At 40.5% G+C, this 23,126-nt stretch overlaps 1 protein-coding gene across 1 annotated transcript in view; it reads right to left on the reverse strand.

Annotated features, from left to right (window-relative positions):
* Positions 1-17,964, reverse strand: part of LOC146992194 (protein ELFN1-like) — a 77,286-nt gene extending 59,322 nt beyond the window's left edge. The window contains exon 1 of the mRNA XM_085784457.1: positions 17,910-17,964. The gene's annotated coding sequence lies outside the window, so the exon portion shown is untranslated. The remainder of the gene's footprint in view (positions 1-17,909) is intronic.
* Positions 17,965-23,126: the final 5,162 nt, after the last annotated feature.

Raw genomic sequence — 23,126 nt, forward strand, 5'->3', positions numbered from 1 at the left:
AAAAACCCGAAGCATCCCTTTAGCCGCGTATAAGTAGTCGTGACAGAGGTCGGTGCACCTGCTGCAGGTTTTCCTCTGTATTCTTCTGCTGCGACACGGTCAATAAAGTCTTATTTGTATAAGTATATAATCTTTTGTTGGGACAAATGACTTACCATATGGTAATTTAGGTCAGAGGACATAAAATCAAGGTTGCACGTTGGCAAATTGATGCCAAATGATGTTGTTTTTCCTTTCATAACTCTTATCCTTGTACATGTGGAAACTACAAGGAAAGCGTTTCACAGACCTGGCTGGATGTCACCTGCACAGAGTCAAAGCTGCTCTGTAGTCTTTTGTTTTTTCTCCTTCCTTCCCGTCTCCCTCTCCTGCTCTCCCTTTGCTCTGTGTCACAGGAACACACTGATTTCACGTCTCATCACCCCCGTGACCCACATAGACCAGGTACTAATTCACACGGGTCCAGAAAAGAGACAGAGAGACAGAAAGAGAAACAGAAAGGTGACGGGAGGCAGAGCAAAACAGGGAGGACAGGAGGCAGACGCTAAATGAGAGAAAGGCAGAAAGCTGGAGCAGAGAGGAGACAAGGCGAAAGATGCAGGAGGGCTGCTGCTGAAGGCGAGATGAGAGGACGAATGGGTGGAAGGAAAGAAGGGGGGCAAAAAAAATATAAAAAGAGGCGAGAGGGAGGAAAAATGGAGCTGGATAATGTAGCCAGTAAGTGATAGACCGAGCAGCGGGAGAGGTAGAGCGAGGTCAGATGGAGAGATGGAGAGATGGATGGAAGGAAGAGGAGGAGAGGAGAGGAGAGGAGGGGTGTAAGGGAAATTTGGGTCGACGGAGTGCAGCTGCATCGGGAGAGAGCAGAGATGAGGAGGGTAGAAAGGGGAGAGGGAGAGAGAGAGAGAGAGGAGGCAGGAAATCAGTTGAGCAGACAGAATGTAGAGTATGTGTAGAGAGGATAAATGGAAAGGGTGAAGATGAGAGAGAGAGGTAGATAGAGGAGAGGAGGAGGAGGAAAAAGGAGGAGGAGGAGGAAGGAGGAGGAGAGGAGGAGTGTGGAGTAACAGTCATCAGTATTCCAACCTTGTACTCAGTTTCCAGCCAAGACAAATGAGAGCCAACATCAGGGAGGAAGTGGATCAGCTGAAAACACACCAACCTCTCCCTCTGTCACCCCGCTCCCCTTTCTCTATTTTTCTCCCTATCTCCCCTCCCTCCCCTCTCCCCTCCCCTCTCCTCCCTCCCAAAACAGAGAGCACCTTATAGCTGCAGTAGCTCATTCTGCCAGGACCTTCCCAAACACACACACACAGACACACACACACAGAAACGTACAGCACCATAAATAAACAGTGCTGTTCTGGTGTGTCATGTTCACCCTTTTTCTCAGGTTCTTGCGCAGCAGAATGGATGCATCTGAAGTGTCATCAAATCTGTTTTTTTTTTCTTCTTATATACTGACGTTCTTTATGAGTTTCAGAGCCCAGTAAATCTCATGGGGATGAAAAAAAAGAAGAAAAAAAAAGTACAAATCTGTGCTCCATTGACGCATTTCCATAAAGCGCCGAATAAATATTGACGTTTGGTTCAGTGAACCAGCGTCTAATGCGGCATCGCAACTGTATAAACATTCAAGGAGACAAGGACACAGTAATAAATAATAAAGTTGGGTTAACATGGAGCCAAATATTCCGATTAGGATCGGTTTAGACGTCCAAACCAAATGAAAATGCTCCATATAAACAGCTCAATCAGAATAAACAAGCCCAAACCGAGAGAGGCCGGAATAAATAACATGTTTAGTTAACCTGAAAGACTCATTCGGAATGAATTCAATCAGAAAGAGGAAAAAGTGTCTATGTAAACCCACTGAGGATGTTCATATTAAGTAGGCCTATTTAGTATACAGGCACCTCAATACCTAAATGTTAAACTGCTGTTAGCGCCGGTGGTGCTACACTGGACATGAACCTGTAGCCATTAGCGGTAACCTGACACCAACATGCAATTCACACCTGGTGTTGAAGTAATAGTTTAATATTTCAGGATAGATCCTTGTTCACTTTTGTGCGGGAGAGTGAGAAACGAGAAATAAATACCTCCCTCAGGTCTGCATGGTGAATATGCTATGGCTGGAGCCAGCAGCTGCTCAGATTAGCTTAGCATAAATACTGGAAACAAGGGAAAACGGCTAACCAGCCTCTCTCTCTCTCCAAAGGTAACAAAATCCACCCACCAGCCTCTCTAAAGCTCCTCACTTGACACTTGTTTGTATCTTGTTTGTTGCATTCAAGCACAAAACCAAAGTCTTAAATTGACAATTAGAGGTTTTTATAAGGATTAAGTGATTTTCTGACTTCTCCTCAGCTGGGAAAATACGTCCCGCGTGTAATTAACTTGTTGTTTTCTGCAGGATGCGACCACATCATCTCCATTCCAGATGCATTCTGGGAGTCGTTTTCAGCGTGCACCCACACCTGCATTAGCATGACTGTTTTTTCTTATCTCGATGACATAAATGCAAGGCTATACAAGGTGGAAATGCGGAGCTCAACTGCATGAACCAGCTGTTTGAGACTTGTAGCCAGCACCTTATCGTGATTTGGCAATAAAAGGAGACTGTACCAATCACCTCAGGTCCACAGTTTTTACTCCGTACCGTGGAGAATTTCATATTTTTGTGCGACTGCAGGCTGAACCCAGTGGCGCAGCGTTGCTAAATATACACTCGACTCGAACACATGCTTTTTAGCAGCTTTGCTGATTGAGGGGTGTTAGAGAGAAACAAACTATGATCTTGATGACACCATAATATCAACATGAGCCAGTCACATGATCCAGTCCCGCCACGGCCCTCAATCAGCTTTGAGTTATCCCTTCAGTGTAATCTCCCCCCTGCTCCCTCTCTCCTCCCTCTTCCTCTTCCTCTCTCTTTCTGTCTGAAAAGCACAAACAGCAGCACACTGAGTAATGATTTCACCCTCTCTCACTCTCTGAGTCTCACCCACCCACTATCTCTCTCTCTCTCTCTCTCTGCCCCCCCACTGGGTTTTCCTGCTCTGATTACTGTTTGTTCATACAAAAACAAAACCCACTGTAGGAAGGATGTACAATCCTGACAGAAAATGAGGAGATGCAGGTTTATCATCTCTCTCCTACATTCTTTCCATCTCTCACTCTCTCACAGACACTCACTCACTCAGTCACGTCCTGATGCTAGAGGATCAAATGGCCTATCCGAACTCATCACACAACACCCCCCCTTTGACACATTTCTCTTATTTAAGGACAAGACATTTTAATATTTTTTAAATTGTCAACAAATCCCACTAAAAAAACAACAATGAAACGATCATAACAAGTATTTTCTATAGCTAAAACCCTGATGTATAGCCCATCTTATCGTTCACCACAGACGGATCAGACAGTGAGCCAAAGTTTTGCATAGGGTGACTTTGTCGTCCCTGCACTGATGAAAATGGTCACTGTAGTTTGATTTGTCTTGATCTCCTAATCTCAGATTTGCTCAATGATAGGTTTGGTGTTGTGTTTGTGGGACTGGGGAGACAATCAAATGATTTTGTAGCTATAGGGGGGATTAGGAATGCCAACAGCATCATCTTGCACAGGAACAAAGTAGAGCTGCATGATGCAAAAAAAATATAGTAGCTATACAATGAATGGCAGTTTCAGTGCGCAATTGTGACAGACAAAATTAGTTTTGAAATGATGGTGTTGTGATTCTTGTTGGGTCAATCATGTCTGTTTTATGTCTGCAGAATAAGAAAAGCAGGCTGGGGTGTTTTGGTAGCGCCACATTGCGGTGTCAACAGACAAGAGAGAAAAAGACCAGAGTGGATGAGTTCAACATGTTGCATGGGAAAAACTTTAAAACTTTGAAAGAATACTGCTCGTTTTCAAAAATAATGTCAGCCACGGATAAATTCAACCTGATTATCAGACGAGCTGACATATTGCTATCTGTTGCTGCTGAAGGCCTAGCTACTGACACATGAAATGCACTTTATTATCCATGGCTTCTTTTCCTGTTGCTCCATAATCAGGTCAACATCTTTGACCTGTGCTCTTATATCAGTCAAATCTCCAGTTTGTCCAGTTCATTTGTTTCATAACCTGCAAAAAAAATTGCAGCAATTAGGCTACGTGTTAATTAGCCAGTGCTAAATGGACTGCACTTATACAGCACTTTTCTATCGACTGCTCAAAGAGCCGTACAATAGAAACCACTTTCACTCATTCACACACAGTCGTACGGCACTTTTCTCTACACATATTGGCTTTTTTTTTTTTTTTTCGCTCCCCTACTCGCACACGATGATGATACATCAGGGGGAATTTCAGTATTTTTGCCCAAGGCCACTTTGTAATGCAGACTGGAGGAGCTGCCTGGGATTTGAAACACAGACCTCGGTTAACCCGCTCTACCTGAGCCACAGTGTTGGCATAGCAACACTGTAAACTAAGATGATGGATATTGTACCACCCTGGGTCCATGCAGCCTCACAGAGCCGTCAGGGTGGCTTTAGCCTCTCAAACACATATTTCCATAAGTTCACACTTTAGACGAGACGCCCTCTCTTACAATTTATCTCCCTCTTCTCTCTCTCTGTTTCGCTTTTCCTGTTTCTAGTCCGATTTTCCAGACTGACATAATCTTAAATTCTGAAAATAACATTTTTAATTAAGCAATATGCCTACAGGAAATTGGCATGTATTTCTTCAAATCAGCCTCTAAGCATTTATTTAAGGCTCTATATTTAGACATTAATTAAAGCATTGCAGCAGTGTACTGTTGAGAACAACAACTCCACGGTTATTACAGCCCACTGTATTGTCCTCATTGCTTCTTTCTTTCTGAGACAAACTGCTACACATCTGCACACACACACACGCAAAAACACACACATTGGATGGAGTAATAACGGCAATGAGATAGAGGCAGCCAATTGTCTCCACTGTATCTTATTTGTACCACGGAAGATGAGCAATCGAACAGAAATTAAATGAAAGGGGGATAAAAAAAAATAAAAGGAGGAGCGATGCGGCAGCCAAAAAGAAATGAAAAAAAAAGTGTTGTTAAGTTGAATTTAAAGTGCTCTGAAGAGGATAAGCAAGTAGGCCAGTCAAGAGAGGAGGAGAAATAGGAGGAGGAGAGGAGAGGATGGGTGGAGAGGAGGGAAACAGGATGGGGAATTGATAAATAGATCATTGTATGCATGGAGCTGCTCTGCCTCTTCTCTCTGTCTTTCCCACGTCTCAAACTACCCCCTCCACCCCCCCTGACACCAGATAAACAGAATTTCTAACTCATCTGTTTACTGTAAATGAGTCTAAATAAGGCCAGAACACAGAGGATTCACACTAACACAAAAGGATTCACACACACGCACACACACCGAACAGTTGTAGTGTATTACGTCTTTTTATGTTTCACGCCTTGTTTGTCTTGTCTTTTCTGTTGTCAAACGTCCTCTGCAAATGAGCTGCTGTGTGTGTGTTTACTTAAGGTTTTGACAGGACTCATGGCTAAACTCTTTACAGCACAACACACACACACATCTGACATAGCGTATCTCTAATGGAGGAAACAGGCCGATGCGCAATTAGATGTTAAAGGAAGACAGACACATGGACACACACAGTTCACAGATTTAATAGACAAACATAATGGAAACGCTGCATGGCAGTAAAGACTTGTAGCACCGACAGTAACATGACAGAGGACAGAGGGAGGAGAGGATGGAGGGAGCAGGGAGGCACCGTAGGGAATTTTCCCTCCATCTCGGTTTGCAGAAACATATCAGTAACTTTTTTTCACATTGGCAGGCGTGTGTGAACACGGAGCATCTCTGAGGAGCGTCCGTGGGGGAATCTGATGGTCTGCATGTTACTATTTATGCTGCGGCCACAGTGGATGCTGCATGATTCATGCACTACCATTACAGTTTGATGGTTAAGGTTAGGAGTGGTACAAGGCAAAAAGAGGATGTTGGTCTTTGCTCTTTTCTCTTTCTTCTGAAGAAAATCTTCTCTGGGAAACTCACAGGCAGCAAAGAGCAGCAAGAAAAAGTCAATCAGAAAAAAAAAGTAAAAAGAAAAACGACCTCCAATGAGTTTATCTGATATTCCAGCTTTTCTCAGGCTCTCTCTGCTTTTTTGTTCTTGGCGAGTAACATATCATCTTTCTTCAGTGAACAAAAAATGTTAGGGGAAAGGGGATGTTCGGAAAGTAAGAGGTTTTTTTTTTCTCAGTGCAGGGAGAGTAGAGGTTTTTTTTTTTTTAGAGTTTTTTTTTCACTCAGCCCAAATTTATATCATAGTCTTCTTTTACAAGATTAAAAAAATGAACAAATAGTCACAAATAGTTGGTTTCATTGGCAAAATGGGTCATAAAGGTGCAAAATCACGTTCAACGAGCTTGAACCAACAATATTTCATTCACTAGATATTTATGAATTGCAGATAGATAGGATCAGTGAATACCTGTCATTTCCACCAGCAGTGACTCTGTCATAACTTTAGTCTGTGATTAACAGAGTCAACAAGTTGTTGGTGTACAGAACACAAGGCTTTTAGACACAAGAAGAACATGTAACTATTGTAAAGGTGATGGTGAACTGAGTGAAGAACTCATCTCAACCCAAACTCCCACCTTTCGCTAAATCTAACCAGGCACTGTAACTCTTGTGTCTAAGCCATGAAGGTTTGATAAGTTAAACTGACCATGACAAAAATGAGGTGAACTACTATGAGGTTTTGAAAGAAACTATTTCTGGTTTGAAATAAAACAAGATGGATGAAAAGTAACAAGAATCGAAAAGAAGACATTATACTGTAAGACATGCTTTGTGTGGCCAACAAGGTGGTATCGAGGTTGGACTCAATTAACACCATTAAGAGAGGAGGAATTACTGTATATCAATGATGTGTTGGAAGGTCTTTTTTTCAGGCATTTTTCAGGCTGAATACAACTCAACCATTAATTGTCACAGTCTCTTAGAAAGGATTTAGCTGCTCTCTGCCTTCAGGTTCAGCCGCGCCTGTATTTCCAGCAAACACACCTTTGAGCTGTCGCTCCATAAGTCTCCCCTGAAATCCGTTTTGTAATAAAAGGCATCTAAACACACCTGTCCTCGGCCTTCAAGTCCCTCTGCAGTTTATTTGCAGCTGCGCAGCAACACGCTCACTTACAGTCGAGCCTCTGCTGCTGCTGCTGCTGCACTTTCTCTAAGCCGGTAATAGAAACAAATACTAATGAATATGAACCATAACAATTAGGAGAGCTGTATCATCTGTCTCTCATGAATAGAGCTAATGCTACAGACACAGACTCAGTGTCAATAATGTATGAAAACGTTCCTGCCTGGAGATTAGATCTGTCTCGTCAGTACTTCATTGTCTCCAGTCTTGGTAAAGGTGTGCAACGAATAAAAAAAACATACAAACACATGAGAATAAACTGTGAATTGATTAGTTAAGCTACTAATATCGACATTAAACCTGTTTATACAGTTAATCTTTTTATTTTAGATGTTGAGTTCCCTGTGCAAACAGTGGTTATATGTAAACAAGACATTTAGAAAAAAAAAAAAAACTTTCAAACTTTGCTGGGATGTTCACAGGTTGTAAAAAGGGTCTAAATTATTCCATTTGATACAAGCACCTGCAGTGTCAAGTGTTTTATTGTTCTTGTATTGAGTGCCTGCAGGGGTGGCATTAACATTTTTATGTGAAGAGAACACCAGTGGATTTTTTTTTTAGTCAAAATAGACTAAATTGCACAAAAATTCAACAGTAAAATATATACTTTAAACACTTCACCCCAATCATCAGAAAAGAAGCATGATTTACTTTCTCAAGGTATTTACACTTCAAGTCCACTACATTTCTTATTATACTTTTAATTCACAACACCTACTGTATCTATTTGCTATAGCTGCTAACAAAACCATCACATAATGCCATTAAACAAATGTACAGGCAGGAAACTCGAGCAGCATCGCTTTACTCACGTGACAAGCCTCACTCATAGTACAATAATACACACTCTCTTAGTTTGGCGCACTTTTTATACTGTTAAATTTTCGATGAAATCCTTTGATGAACCTGAGCCTAGACGCCAAACTCTAAATGTATAATGAAGCTTCAATTTGAATCATGACTTCTCTGACTGAACTCTAAATAAACTTTGACCAGCCACATCAAATACTGCTTTCAGTACATGTTAATGCGTCTGGAATATCAGCAATCCAGCCCAAAAGAAATTATGCAGATCACTTGCTAAAACTATGTACTTTTACTAAAATATGATATTGCACGACCTCATAGTGTGGTAAACTATACTTTTACCAAGGAAAGGTTGTAATACCACACTCCATATGATTAAAAAAGTGAATGAACAGTTGTTGGTTCATTCTGGTGATTACAGCATTAAAATGGATCTAAATAAAACTATCAGCATTAAGAGTCATTGCTTTTTTCCAATACGAACACTTGAGTCACCACGTTAACCACCAGCAGCTCCGATGATGGAGTCGGCCCAGCTGGGAGGCATGTTGAGATTCGCAAAGCTGGTTTCGCCCTCGTTGTTATTCAGCTGCTTATTAAAAGGCCAATTTCAATTTAAGACTCCACCTGTTACTCTTTGATCACTTGAGTCTGAACTTATAAACACGGAACAAGGCTCGCACTTATCCAGAGGCGACAGCCAGGGCTTCATTCCCCCAAAGTGTTTATAGTCTTGTTCTTGGTTTCTCATGCTGATCTCTGCTCTCGTCTCTCCCAGATCTGTCGACTCACATTATCCTACTAATATCTCAGAGTTTGTTTCCACACACACACGTCACTAACACACACAAAACAGCAGGGATTCATTTAAATAGGCACTGCTCTAAAAGTACGAGAGGCTAAGACACACACACAAAAACAATCCTAATCAATACAGGATCTCCGATATTAGCGCTATGGATTTCCATTTGTGTCTGCTGCAGTATAATACTAGAAAACGTACGGTTGGTGAGGCTGAGTAAGATTTAACTGTCATATAAAATGAGCCTAATATATCTGCAGGGGGTTTTAATCGATACCAATGACTTAACAATTACTTTGCGCACCAAAGCTGTGATGAGTTTCAGACTTAAACATCCTCAGACAACTTTATAAAAACTGGTGGGAGACCAGCTTCGTTATATCTCACTTTTAAGTTTTTTGTTTTATTTAACTAACAGATATCATCATGAAACTTCCCAAGTTTATCACTTAGATTAAGACAAATATTTTTTGTATTACAAGTTTTGTGAAATTGTATGTTTGAATATGTAAATGAGGCAATATATGCATTAATTTACATACATTTCCAGAACAGAAATCTGAACAATGCATAAAGCTACTTTTAAAATTCTTGTTTTATTTTGTTGACATATTAGAGACTATTAGAGTTTTTATAGAGGGGATTTTGGATATCTCTTTTTATCACTCTGTAAATGAGTAAATACTGTCACCAGCTCTAAAAAAAAAAATCTAATTTCTCCATGTTTTTAGGAGTAAAATGTTATATAAATCAGGCTTTGAATGATATATCAACAAACCCCTCTGAATATAGAAAGGGATAAAACTGGAAGGTCTGTAAGTGTTGCTGAAGTGGAGATTTCTGGTTCAGAGTCTGAGGAAAAACTCATTTTGAGCAAACGGCCTTTAAAGACTTGTACTGTAAAATTCCATAGATTGTTAAAGCAGAAGTAAGTGATATATTTGTGTTAATATAAGTCTTAAATAGTTATATCTTCCGACAGCAATCACTTACATAGAGTGTTTGGTCTGAAACACGGGTCTGTCAGTCACTCTGCTCTGCTCTGAGCCGAGGAGAAAACATTTATCGTATCCTACAGTTTTTATCCAATGAGGAGAGAGAACGGCATGCAGGGCTGTGTGTGCAGCCAAGGGACGCTGTGAATGTGGTGACGTAGCGACGAGGACTGTTACGGTGCGTTCAAGGAAACTCGTATTTTTCCGACCGTGAAGTGGTACCAGTTCGATCTGGTACGAGTTCACCGGTCGGAAGTTACGAGTGGCCGTTATAGTGACTTTCACCGGTAAAACAGGTCGGAAAAACACGAGTGGGTTGCCTGAAACGCTACAAAGTCGTAAGTTGTGACTTGAAGCTGTAATTTACGATTTCAAAAGCCTGCCTGGAACGCAGCATTAGCGAAAACGACCGGACCACTTACTTCTGCTTTAATGTCAATCGTACTTTTACAATTTGTTGCGGATACAGGGGAAATCACCATTTTTCGAGGCAACATCATTGTTCAGGAGAGAGAGAGCTTTACAATGATACCTGACATGACATGGATCAGACAACAAGCACAGCATGTCACAGTAGCTGTTAACTTTTGGTGAATTTAGGAGAAATCTACCAACGAAAGCGACAAAATGAAGTAAAATAACCACCTTAATGTGGGTTTTCTACCATTTCTTTTGACTTTTCTGAAAGAATACATGTTAAGGAATCTCAAAATTGATCAGTGCATGAAAAAACTGTGTTTTTGCCTGTAGTGTCTCGCCTTAAATTCTTACATCATTAAGATCAAACAACCTGTTTTACTTCACACACACCTGCTGTACTTGGCTACAAGGCGGTTATCGCTGATAACGGTCATAAATCGCATAATGCTCCTTTAAACATCCAGTATGGAGGAACGTTGGAGGGCAGACGAGACAATAAACTACATCCAAACATAACTCAGTCGGAAACATTAGTGAATGAGCTTCTGTCATAAAACACACACACACCACAAAAAGCAGCCACCTGTTCTGCTTGGCAGCGCCCGCAAAGTCCATTTATAAAGCAGCCAGGGAACTGGAAGTAACAATTTCACACCATGTTTGTCTTTTTTAAAAATGCAAAACCAAAAGCTGTGGAGTGTCACACTGAAACAATGGAGGAGCACAGGTGTCAATAATCACATTAATTAATGGCTTAACTCTCTATCCCTGCCCTGATTGGCTGGCTGCCTGTCGCTGTGGCAGCTCACAGGGACGCTCGGATCACAGAGTGCTGTCCTTAATGTTATTAGTAACACCATTTTTTTTTCTGGCTATGACAAATCAAAATGTCTGCTGTGAGAAAAACCTATTTTTCAAGGTTTCTTTCATGAAACTTCCAACCCCCCCTCACCACCGCCGCTCTTCAAAACCCACTTGTCAGTCACGTCCCACTGATAGCTTGTTTCAGCCTCGACCGTAATCTGTAATGTCATCTGACACACTACTACAGTTGCTTTATCAATACTACTACTCCACTTCCCTGGCGATACACAGTGAAGGCTGTGAAGGTGTGAGCCAGGAGTCACACGCTGTTTCCTCTGCTACGCCTCATTTTGATGCCATAAATCTCACAGCTCTCCAAAAAAATAAATAAATAAATAAAAAATAGTTCCTCATCTGAAATCCTCCATGTGTTGTCTTGATCTGCTGCCCTCAGATTTCTTAAAGAAGGTTTTTAGTTGCCTGGCAACAGATGTGTTGCACATAGTCAATAGTTCACTACTTTCAAGTTCTCCCCAGAGGCCCTGGAAACTGCAGTCCTCAAAACACTTTAAAAAACAAAAGTAATCCTCATCTGGATCCATCACTAGTGAATCGATACAGGCCCGTATCAACCCTGCTATTTATTAGGAAAAGCATTCAGGAAGTCTTTTTTTTTTTTTTTTTTTTTGCTTTTAGACGACTCACCAACCTCCTGGAGGAAAATAGATATGTTTACATTTGTCAGTCTGGATTGAGACTCCACCTCTGCCTGCACTGAGACTTTTCCTATCAAGGTCTTGAATGACATTAATCTCAGCGCTGACTCTGGTTAAGTCTCTGTCCTTGTACTATTAGACCTTACTGCTGCCTTTGACATGGTTAATCACAGTATATTAATAGACAGATCAGAGCATTGCTCAGTCTCTCTGACAGTGAACTCGATCGAGTCCTATACTGTATAAAATGCATTACTAATGGGATGAAAGGACACTTCCTGTCTTCTGCATGGGTGTGGTCATGATCCTTTTTGTCCATGTCATAACATAATAACACACAATATTTCATACATATACATTTTGATTTTGCAGCTCGTTTTTATCCACTATAATAATAACTGATCAACCCAGTACAAAGGGCCTATCAGTCTTATAATACCCCTTCTCTCCATTCTCCCTCCAAAACCAGTAAAATAATAATAACAGTCATTTTATTATTGAGCAAAGAAATGTTGAATTAATGGTTTCATATAATTGCCTCCAAACTTCTGCAATTAGAAAGCAACAAAGAAGAGAGATCTATTGTGAAATATTGGCAGAGTTTGTTGCAGAGACAGAAGCAGGTCATTAATAAAGTTTACTTTTTCCTGATTTGTGGGTCGTAGAAAAACAACAACATAATTTTGATGAAGAATCTTGTAAAATATTGAAATATGTAACAAATTTAAGTGACTATGTGGCAACGAATTGGTGAAATTTGTGATCTTGATCATTTTTCCAATTGGAAAGTATAGATCAGACCTGCTGCTGCTGGTCTCCTAAGGGGATGAGGAGTTTGGGAAGTGACACAGTTACAGGAAATTATTGAAACTGAACTGTCTCCTACTTTGTATTAGTTGGTGGCTGTCGGCCTACATCAGCGGGCCTCCCAACAACGTGTCAACCAGTTAATGTTTTTATACTTTCTATAAAACTGTATATTTTCATATTTTATTTTTACCTTTGCATTTTATACTTATGCTACTGAGGTGGGATCAATAAAAGTCTTATCTTATCTTTTCACATGTATGCAGATGACACACAATTATACATAACTGTGTCACCAAGCAACAATATCATCAGGTTCAAATGCGAGGTGTGTCAGGTAAATGAGTGGGAAGCTCCAATATTTCTTCTAATTAAATAAGGACAAAATGAAGTTACTGTCTTTGGGGCTGAGAAAGAAAAACTCACAGTGAGGGCTCACCTTCCCAAGCTGTCATTGAAAAGTAAAGAAGCTTCACTACTGTTTACTAATTGACTTCCTTTATTTGAAGATACATTCATCTTCAGACTCTCTGCAGGGGGCTGTTTACAGTCAGACAGCTACAGCTTATTCAAACGGCAGCTATAGCATCCCCACCCCCCCAACAACAACAAAAAAAAAGCTCAGCACATGACTCCAGTTTTCAGATTGTAACCAGCGTCTGAATTTTTTTTTTTTTTTTACTTTAAAATCCTACTATCCTCCCATAATTCACTCATCAGCTTGGGGTCCAAAATACTTATCCAAGCTGCTGAACTAGTATGAACCTTGGAGACGGCTCTGTTTGGCTGGTTTAGGATTATGGGCTGTTACAGCCTAAAAAAAGGCACAGCTGCCATAGTGGCGATTTTCCACCAATTTGTTGTTTGTAATTTATATATAATACACTGTTATCGTTTGTGGTTTGATAGTTTTAATCCTGCTTGGTTGGTTTGGTTGAATATGCAAATGATAAATTCTGTTAAAAAACATGGGAACCAATCAACACGTTCCACAAGTGAGACCACATTGGGGAAATTTTTGCCACTGAAGCCGAGCTCAGTGGAAATGACTTCACTTTTTGGCGGTGTGATTGGGGTGAAGGGGAGTCCACTACATTGACAATATTTCAACTTGAGCAAACAGTAAATTTGTGCTCAACCCAAAAGTTGTATGACTCAGCAGCAAACTATTTCTATCCCTTCACAGTTTCACACATATTCTGCACTGTGCTGCTGGCCCGACGAGACACAGTCGACTAAACATCTGCTGTCACTGCTAACAAGACTTTTCCTGTAGATGCTTTTTTTTCTCATGTGAACTTTTCTAAAATAAGATAGGATAAGAACATTAAGATAAGATATGCTCCATATTTTACTGTATACATATATTTATCCTTTTTTAAAATTAAATTACATTTTTTTAATTTAATCTAGTTTTATTGAATTTACCTATTTTATCTTATCTTTTAGCCACTCTTCCCTGCTGCAAATTGCAAATTGTTGAGTGTAAGATAGCGTTTCCTCTGCGTTTTTCATTTTTGGGTGTGTGAATCCATATGTGTGTGTATGTGTATGTCTTTATGTGTAAATGTCCTTTCTATCATTTTATCATTTTTATCATGTAAAGCACTTTGAACTGCTTCTTGTATGAAAAGTGCTCTACGGATAAAGTTTAATGGATTAACTGATAAGATTAAAATAATATAAAACAAATTAAAATAGAATAAAAATAAAGCACTCAACATATCTGATTACCGACCTTATAGGAAACACCTGAGCCTGAGATCCTGCTGTAATTTTTTTTTCTACTTCTTGCATTTAAGTATCTGAAATAAGAAATTGCTAGTGTTTCGTTCAGGTGCTGGATGCTGCGGATGTCATGGCAACCAACCGAGTTCAGCACAACATCCCATTCTACTCTCGACTAGTTCAATGCTCCATTTACCTTGCATGTAAGTGCTTCAAGCCTGTTCTTTTTTTGGACAAACCAAACAGTGGGCTCTCTCAGGGGACAGACGATAACGTTGCACAGACGATGGAGGACAGTGAGTGAGAGGAGATCAGGATGAAATACCGTGTCTGTGTTCTTCGCAGGCCTTTTGAGTGTGATTACAAGTGTAAAGAGGCCTTAAATTTGAGCCTGGGGCTAAGGAATCATACAGTATGTGGATTTCTGAGCAGCCCACATCGTCTGCTAATGACTCTTGAATCCTGCTCATTTCTCATCAAAATGTACAAGCTGTGCTGTCTCATGAACTCCACGAGTAAACAACCAGCAGCAGCTAGCGGTCTGCACGAGCTGAGATTTGTCCATCATGTGAAAATGCAAATTGGATTGATGTGGCGGTGTCTTGTTGTTGTCATGAGCTTTTAAATGACTATGACTCGTACTTTTTTTTGCGTGCTCTCAACTTAACACAGAGGGGGGGACGACCACAGGGTGCTGCGGATAGTGAAAAGAGTCTGAGAGCTGGGCGATTCATAAGAAAGATGTCAAACTGGGTTGTATTCATTAAAATGCTAAGAATAGGGCGGCTGGTCTGGGGCAGCTGGTCAAGTTATGTGAGCGTTTATACCTCCTGATGAGTCTAAAAGGAAGAGATCACATCACCATTCATGCACCAGACAACTCTTCATGCATTGCAATGCTTTGATGAAGCCGGGGTGAACAAAATTAAACCTGACTCATCATCTTTTTTTCTTTTCTTTTTTTTTCATCACATTGGCCAATCCAACATGTGCAAGCAGACTTTCCTGCCTGGTTACTACACTGTGTGAACAACAGATTTTCTGCTATTTACTTCACAATATTTATAACACAGGATTCAATTATTGCTGCCGTAACTCTTCAGACTTGGTTCAGCTCCAGTCGGGGATCTGACAGGACTTCAAACTCAGCAATATGGAGTCAGATCAGTCTCAAAATGATTAAATGCACACAGACGGATTCGCAAATGTATTATGGGAATTTATATTAAAAAATAAGTTTCATTCAGCGCAAATAAAAATATTTGTTGTCTGTAAAGGGAATTCACAAATGTATTTCTGATGCACACATAAATATTTCTATATAATATGTGTATTTACGTAAAAGAGTTTCTAAAACACCCACAAACATACACAGTGAAGTTTATAAGCAGCTTGTAAATGCAGATTCCACAGTTTGTGTAGAAATGTCACATACATACGTACATGTACAGTGTATTTTGGATGAAAAAAATTGCAAAAGGGTCCATGCACACAATGCATTCTGGGTGATTTCTTTTCAGTCTGATTAGTCACTATTACACATGCAAACACACACACACACTGGACACCCTATATACTGTTATATATGACCTCTAGCACCACATCAAATGCACATCCAGTGCTGGTCTGTGTACACCGTTGCCCAATGCCCATAAAGTTGGAATAATTGTTGTTTTCAGACACATTCCTATTTTTATTCATATTTCTACACATCAGTAATCACCTTTGAACACGTGCAATGATCAAATGCTGAGTCCCAGTTACCCAGGTGAAACAAATTCATGCTTGTGGACAGTACAGTATATGCCACGACGTCTGAACACATTGATCCGGGGTGTCAGGGGTGACCATACCCGATATTATTGACATTTGAAAGAGTAATATTGGACTTCTTCTTATGCATGAAATCCCCTTAAATATGCATTTCTGTTAAATTGACCATTTTAAAACATTATAATTTATTCCAACTTTATGGGCAACAGTGTAAAATTAGACACAACCATCATCCTCCTAGTGCTGAAGCCAAACAGAAGCTCCCTTCACTTACTCCGACTGCCTCTGCGCCTGCACCTCACCTGCCCTGCAGTAAAAGGGCAGATACAAACAACTCATCTGACAGGTCGGAGCTACAAACATGGAGACAACCAATGGTGCTCGTTTTGATTCCCCCCGCCCCCGCAGGACAAGGAAGCACAGTTGTTTCCTACCGTACCTCCACTCAGCTACGTAAACGTACTTGAAACAGTAAAGAGAAAGGGGAGTTTGCCCTGCACTGCGCAGTTTAGATCCTCACATTGGTGCCGGTGGTGTCAGGAAATGAGTCCATGAAGAAAGGAAAGAGTTCCACCGCACACAATGTGGTCATTTCAATACTGATTTATTATTAAAAGTTAAGCAACACGTTTTGCCCAGTGGGCTTCATCGGGCTTATGTCAGCTTTGACCCATCCGCTGGTACTACTTGAAACAGGCTCAAGGTTCGTGTGAGAAGCCTGTCAATTGAAATCTATACTACAGGATGTGTGATCAGGGTGGAGAGGCGCAGTCACGTAGCCACATCTGCATTTTTACTAAGCCGCTGGCGCAGATCGGAAGTCCTTGAGGTCAAGCAAAGACTCTGAATCTGAGCTTTGTACCTTTACAATATGTATAATGTAATAATGTTATCATCTAAAAGTACAGTTATCAGTATATTTCCCCACTAGTTCAGGGAGGTTTGGAAAAAAAAACAAAAAAAACGTTGTGACCGAGTGTGAACTTTGTGAACGCTGCCTCTGAGCATAAGAAAAATGTAACTTGTTTAAAACTTCAACTGAAGTGTTTAAAAACAATGAAGCACTGAATTATTAAAACGGTTCTTATACAGTGCAAAGACCTTGAGAGATACTGTGTGTGTGTGTGCGTCTTTGTGCACATCAAGCCGTCAATACCTGCAGAGGAAGGTGTGTCAAGATTTTTTGGCTCGTTTGCTTTTTTTTTTTTTTAAACACACACACACACACACACACACACACACACTCTCACATATACATACTAGGTACATTATGTACACACACACACATAGTGCTGCACCTTCATTGGCTCCATTTCAAACCATTCAATAATTCAGTGATTCATCTTATAAATATGCATACCCAATTTGTAAGAGACAGAGTGTGTGTATGCATCTGCATCCGTGTGTGTGTGTGTGTGTGTCAGAGAGAGAGAGAGAGCGCGCTCCATCTGGTTTTAAGTACTTTCTTCTAAACAATATGGCAAATGAGGATGATGCTAAGCCCACCATCCTACTGGCTCCCATTTCCCCGACACCACACACACACACACACACATACACACACAGTACACTTGCACTTTGTGTGTGTGTGTGTGTATCTGTGTGTCTAAATAGCTACACTTAAACAGCTGAGTCAGGTTTGTGCTCTCACCCTACTTAGTATGACACGACCATTGGCCAAAAGGTCAGTGCCTCGTAGTGTGCGTAAATGACTGTGTGTGCATAAAAATGCGTGTGTGTGCGTGCGTGTGTGTGTGAGTGCGTGTGTGCGTAAATGAGAGAGAGAGAGAGAGAGAGAGTGTCATCAGATTAGATCATGAAGAGGTAACTCACATCTGACACCAGGCACACAGGACATTCACGTCAGCTGTTCAGTCCAAATGAATCTAAATGAGAGAAGAAGGAGAAGAACATTCAGTGAGGTTATTATATCACATGACACAATATTTCATAACTTGCACATTATTACATGTTATTAGAGCCCAGACGTGTAATTTGTGAGCCAGTATTTAAAGAGGCAAAGCTTCCAGTTCCTTCCAAGAAATTATGTTTCATATACTCGACTGTGTCTCAATTACACTGTGGTGGTGACGACGTAATCGCTGGCTGGATCGTGTTCAGAGGCAATGTGTTTTTTGTTTTTTTTCATCATATTTAATGAAGCGCTACATCTATTAGCAGCAGCAGAGTCGCCAGGAGGTGGTTTGGCTGGATGGCGGCTGTTTAAAGTGCACAACTGCCACAGCAGGCACTGGTTTGGTTCATGCTTAAACACTTATTATTGTTGTGTTTTAATATCAAATTACTGGAGAAATGTTTTTCCAGATCTTCTCAACTATTTTGCATAAACATACTCATTTAGATCCCTTGATGGCGGCTCTAGGAATTATTGTCTCTACCATAGTAAGACAGCAACAGGGAGTGTGATGTGATGTGGTATCATTTATGTCAGTTTATTAGCACAACAATGATTTTTACTAAACTGGAAACAAAAAGTTCCACCCACATGTTTGGATCTAATGAGAAGTGATGAAACATTTGGAACAAGAGAAAGTTGAATTCCCATTTTTTCCCCCCTCAATTATGTCAACAAGATTATCTAATAAGAGTTGGGGAAACAAATGAGTGGATAAACATGTTCAGGGACAGACTTTTGAAGTGTCCACTGCTTTCCTGGATCTTTCATTATTATTACTTTGTAAAAGGGCATTTCAGTAATTTCCTATCTAGAAATACATTTACATTGCAATTGGTCCTGATTAAATTCAAATATCACCCGCCACAGATGTGGGTTGTTAGCCACAGCTGGATGGCACATGGCCTTCAGGAACAGCAGAGCAACTCGCCCCCTTCAGCGTGTGGACATGATGAAAATGATAAAAACTGCAAATAACCAAATGATAAAGCAGAAAAATTTAAATTTGGCGTGTGTGTATGGACGTGTGTATGACTTGATATCAGTAAGACGAAAATACATTGTTCAGGTTCAGATTTAGTAGTAATGTTACAGTCATTCAAGTGTTTCTGTGTTAAACTTGATCATAAGTAACCCATAAAAAAAGTTGAATAATGCTGTAGACACACTGTGAGATCTGTGCATTTTTTGGCAGAAAACAAACAAACTAAACAATGTTCATCATCTTTGGCGACTTCCAAAACCATACATCATTGACAGAGTCATCATATTACATCATCATATTAACAGAAACATTTATTCAGACACAGTTACACAACTTATGCACTGCTGTATTTGCATGATGAGCTGCATGAAAGATGAATAATCAGGTTAACTGTCATGTCGGTGGCCAGTTCACAACATTAAGGATAGCGAAGGAGCTCCGAGCATGTGTTACTGTGGTAACCAACCAAAAAAAACAAACTGAATAATTGTGGGGACACATTTCATTTGTTTATTTATTTCTAATTTTCATTACCATTGTGCAATACAAAACTTGTCAGGTATTACCCTCTTCATCTCCAATTAAAGATTCTGGTCTTTGGAAGTGGACATTAGTTCATTTAGTTCATGTTGCTGAAATGTATATTTCTAACTTCTATTACTACATCTGGGTCAACTAAATTGAGTTTTGTAGTGTCTAAATATTCTGTAATTTCTTATAAGTGGTTGTCATCATCATTCAGTGTTTACAGAACGTAGGTCACTAAGTTCCTGCTCCAACATTTGCTTCTGTGCTGCTGCTCCTGCAGGTTCATGACTGTACACAGCACTTTAGAAATATCTAGAGTGGGATTTACAATTCCCTGCGTGTGAATATGATGTTTATGTGCCTCCATGCTACCGTGCAAGGGAGCATTTTCTGCAGTAATGATAATTCACCATCATTAAGGTCTCCCATAATAATGATACAGGCTGTAGCTGCCAAGCAGACACCTCAATAATCCTCCAACAGCCTGCAGCCTGCGCCATGCTTCCTGCAGAAAAAAAAAGGCGCATTTGCACTGATATGTCCTCTTTGCCTACCGACTGTGTCAAATTTAACATTTCAATTACACACAGGCATGCGTGCACAAGGTGTTTTTTCACACACGCACTCACAAAATCCATACCTACATGTCCAAACAGCTGCAAGGACATGAATGTCAATCAGTTATTAGTCTCATCTTCCACAGCCTGTCACTGTCGCTGCTGCTATCACACCTCACACACAGCGCCCTGTGTGTGAGGTGTGTGTCGATGTGAGTGTGTGTGATGACACAGGTTACTGGCGGTCCATACTGAACAGCTGCACCTTGTGCTCTCTCACACACACACACACACACACACACACACACACACACACTGACACACACCCTGATTTGTGATTGACCATATTATGTTCTTCCAGAAAGACTGAGACACTTGGATGTAAAAGGTCTCTCTCTTTCTCTCCCCGCCCCTCATCTCTTGCTCTTCTTCTTATCTGTCTCTCTTTTTCCCTCTCAGTTGTGTGTGAGTGTGTGTGTGTGTGTGTGTGTGTGTGTGTGTGTGTGTGTGTGTGTGTGTGTGTGTGTGCGCGCGCACAAGTGTGTGAACGCTTGCCTGCTGCAGCTCCCAGCCTTTCACTGAAATGTTATTTAGCCAACCAATTAGATGTAGGGAACAGCAGGTGAGCCCTGAGCTCTATCCAATCAATGACCTTAATCCTCCCTAATCAACCAATTAAGATTCTATTATCGGCACAAAATCACACACACGCACACACACACACATACACGAACTCACAGGAATCACTGAATTGCGGCACTGATCTATATCTTACATGGATCGGCAGTTATATATCTTTTAAAGGTGCTGTATTGTGTGAGAGGTAAGTGAGACCTCCATGTGTTCTTTGATCACAGAGCAGGTTGAGCTTCTATATTATTACTCCACAGAGAAAAGCCTGTGGAAAAGCCTGCATTCAGAAACTGAGCCCTTAAAACGAGCTGTCAGGATCTCTGTAACGTTGTGATGTCACAACAAAGCTGTCACCACCCTCAGCTTTACACCAAACCTTACAGGTTTTGGTCCAGGCACCAATCTGCTATATTTACAGTATAATGATGAATCATTCAGAAAACAGTCAGCCAATCAGAGGAGAGACTCAGAACCTCCTCTCTTCTGATTGGCTCAGCTACTGTATAGCAAAACCATGCACCAAGCCCCACCCACCTATAGATCCACTATCCAATTTTGCAGTGTTTGGTTTCTCTGGGTGTTCACCCGAAATCTGCCTAAAAAAAAGAGTCAACCAATCAGAAGAGAGCGCCAGAGCCTCCTCTCTTCTGATTGGCTGACACTGACCTGTTGTTTCTGGCGCTCCAAAGAGAAGTATGAGAGAGGAGGATGTAAAACTACGCTGAGATGGTTTAACACCATATAGATCATTTTATGGATTTAATCTTCAAAAATAAAAACCCAAGAAAAGCTCCAGAAAAAAAAGGAAAAAACTGTATCTTTAAAGGAGACGTCAAAAAACAAAGAAAATCTGTCACATTATGTGTCATTTTTACTGAGATGTGTACAGTCAGGTCCTAATGAATGGAGGCTTTTTGAGAGGATGAAAGGCTGTTAACCGTAAAACTTCTCCTGGCTCAGAGTGATAAAAGTGTCATACTGTTGGTTTTAATCCAGTTCATTACCATGAACATCCCTCCCCTCTCTCTCTCTCTCTCTTTCTCCCCCTCTCCAATGCTACTGTACAGTGTAAAATAAAAGTCAGAAATTCCATAAATGTTTTAAGTTAATCGTGCATGTGCGTCCTCAGGAGTCCTGCAGGGCGTTATTTGCAATTTAAATCCACTCTGCTTCTTTAAATCTCTTCCAAGATCTGCAGAGCTGCAGTTGGGAAAACAGCCCCTCAAATGGAGGTCACTGTAAATGATGGACCAGCGCAGATGATTGGAGGAGATCCGCAAATAATTACAGTAAAGCAAAATATATGAATACGTGGAGGAAAATAAAACGGAGAGGCAGAGCAAGGAATAGGGATTTTTTTTTTTTTTTAACCCAGTAACAACAAAAAGCCCTCAGGTCTGACAAGATTGTATGTTTTCTTTAGTAATTCAGGAGGAAAAAAAAAACTATTTCCCCTCCGCCTGTGGGGATGAATTTCGCTTTAAAACAAAGCTCTGTTTCAGAAATATGTGGACATATATAATCGTGTGATTGTATGTTTGTGTGCGAGAGCAGAAAGTGACAGGGAGGGCTATTCTGACGCTCAGCAGCAGTGACATCCTCTTTGTATACCTCTTATTGCCTCTCCTCTTCCATTCCTCCCTCACCCGCATTACATTTCTATATAGCGTCTGAGATCCCCACATTTATTCAGATTTATTTTAGTCCAGAGTATCTCAAACAAGCCAAGTAATTGTTTGCTCTGAGCAATAAGATGTGGGAGGGAGCGGTGAAAGAGATAGACAGAGAACGGGAGCGCGAGGCAGGGAATTAAGTAAGACCTAGAAAAACTAAAACTGTACAATAACAAGGACATACGAGTCTGCGGAAGCAGATGGATGAAAAGAATAAGTGGAGGGAAGTGTTCGTACTTTAACTGTGTCACATTATTTATGTTAAAAGAAAGGGGGAAAACAGGAGAAGAGGATGAGGGTTTGCAATACAAGACTAAATATTTATCACTCTATTACTGAGATTTACTGAGCTTCTGATTAATATTATGTTATTATTCTTGTTTTGTCAGAACAATACATTGACTGATGCAGGATTTCATAGCCCTCAAATAAGATTAATTGAATTAGATAGAAGGAATATGTAAAGAAAGTCATTTTCTGCAGGACAATGTCAATTAAAGAGGAATATAACAGTGATGTTTTCAGTGACAGGCTTTTAGAACAACGCAGTTTTCTTACAACAATTCACCTCAGTTAAACACCTGGTATTGTGTATTACAAGTCCTCTTTTGCATAAAAGCAGCCACTTTCACTTTCCAATACATAGACCTGCTTCAGCTGCTGCTCTCTCTGCGTTACGGGTTGGTGGTTTTGCATCTTTCCAATTCACCGTTGTCATTTTCTTTTGCAATCAGCGGAAGTATCTGCAGCTCTGATCTG

The sequence above is a fragment of the Trachurus japonicus genome, chromosome 1, assembly GCF_045865225.1.
Source record: "Trachurus japonicus isolate A0001 chromosome 1, Traja_1.0".
NCBI lineage: Eukaryota > Metazoa > Chordata > Actinopteri > Carangiformes > Carangidae > Trachurus > Trachurus japonicus.